The following is a 2091-nucleotide window of genomic DNA, read 5'->3' as shown; positions in this document are numbered from 1 at the left end:
CTCCAGGAGTAAAGTTTTGATTTAAAAAAAAACCAAACACAACAGAATCATTTTTTAAAAAAATCAAAAAACCCCAAAACAAATGTCACACTAAATGTTTTAACCAAGTGGCCCATTTTCTAACAAAGTCTCCAGCTTTGAACACTGACTTCTTATTTCTGAAGACACTAATGTGTTTCTTGTGTTTGATTTTATATCAAGGACCAAAGATTGCTGAAAGTAAGTTAGCCAGACCTTGTGGTCATTTTATTTACATGCTACAACGTCAGATGTTTGCGCAAGCAGCACACATCAAAATCAAAAATTTGTTTGCAGCCATTGCCACCTTCTAAGGAAACTGTTGAAACACTACAGAACAGAGTAAAAAATAATGGGCCATCAGTCATCTTCATGAGACAGATAAAAGCTGAAGTTACTAGAAGTGTTTCAGGACTATATTAGTCAACTGCATGTACTTTGATCTTGTCAGGAGACAAACAAGCAGAAATTTAAAAAAAAATAAAAAAACAAATGTCTACAGCTAGATGAAATTACAGCTGGAGTAAGCTGATACATCTTACTGGTTATGCAAACCTACTTGCTCTCCCTACTTTTCTTCAGTGTTTGTACCACTAATTTAAATTTAAGACTTTCCAAAGGCAGGCACATTCAGGTGTGTAACAATCAGAAAAAGAGGGGATTTAGGAACAGCGTAAGGAAAGTTTTCAAGCTCATGGTATCTTATAACTGAACATTGAAGGATTATTCTGTCTTTCATGCTTCTGGTTGAATTAGTGTGTGTGCCTTTCTATTGAAAATCAGCTGTGCTCCCATTAGAAATTTTGTACTGCTAGGGAATAGAAATTTCTGGATTGATTTGATGCTCTTTGAAAAGAAATTAGTAAATTTTCTGTTGGCTTCATCAGAGGAGTCAGATGCTTGATCCCTGTTTTATGGAAGGAAAAAATGGGACATTTCTTGCATTGTCTTTAGTATAGTTACTGGATTCTTGATAATTTTCAAGTTAGTATACTGTTTTTATAAGACAAAGCCCATCTTACTGAATTCCACTCTTACACATCCCATCACCTGAAATGTAATTTGCCTAAAACAGAACAAGCAGAAATGGTTTTGAAGAACTTGGAACAGAAATCTTCATAATAAAAATGTAAGAGCTGGCTTGGTTTTGGTTGGTTGGACTTTTTTTGAAGCTACACATTAAACCAACAGAGGCTAAAATTAAGACAATACTACAAAAGGAATTCAGAAAAAAGTGATTTTACATCACTAGTTCTGGAACAGAATGTGGACTGGTGGTAGTGTCTGCCTGTGGCAGAAAAAAACACCAAGGGCCCATTTACCTGATGCCTGCTGTTTCCCAGCTGAAAGTTGATGCTGAAGAAGATGTGTCCCACCTGCAGCCTTTTCTAGAAAGGCACATCATTATTTAATCCTCCTGCCAAGGTTAGTAGTCCTCCTTGAGCTCTGTAGAGCAGTCCATAGAACACCAGAGGATTCTCCTGGAAGACTTTCCTCAGTGACATTGTGACATTGCTAACCTGTGAGCAATGACGCTGGGAAAAGTAGTGTGGTACAGCTAATGTTCACACTCACAGTTACAAAAACAGGGTTGTGAGCAACTCCTGAAATCAGAGGCTGAAGGAATCTCTTGGAGAGATAATGGTAATTTAGATGGGATTTTTAAAAAAATGTGCAGCAGCACAGAACTTGGCAGGGTGCCAGCACTCAGCTGTTACATGTGTCAAGTTTATGCAGCCAGGAAAGGGTCTCTAACTTGCATTGTTCCCTTGTGAGTTGCTCCTTTCCCTGAAATTCTGAAGCATGCATCAGAGTAAATGTTTGTTCTATTCTTTCTCTCTTTATCCAGAGATGGACTTCTAACTTAAGGAAATTCATTGAGATTTAATGTATAAAACAGGTATGGTATGAAGACTCAAAGTGCCACAGAAAAATAGAACATTTGCAATTTTGATACGGTCATATTTCTGATTTGAAATCTCAAGCAAGTCTCAGGAATCCAGTGAAGATACATGGGCAATGGAGGACCTCTACTCCATTAAGCTCAGCACATATCTGTATTAGTTTTCTTGA

The sequence above is a fragment of the Agelaius phoeniceus genome, chromosome Z (assembly GCF_051311805.1).
Source record: "Agelaius phoeniceus isolate bAgePho1 chromosome Z, bAgePho1.hap1, whole genome shotgun sequence".
Classification (NCBI taxonomy): domain Eukaryota; kingdom Metazoa; phylum Chordata; class Aves; order Passeriformes; family Icteridae; genus Agelaius; species Agelaius phoeniceus.
The sequence above is the reverse complement of the archived record's forward strand: the minus strand, read 5'-3'. Positions refer to the sequence as shown.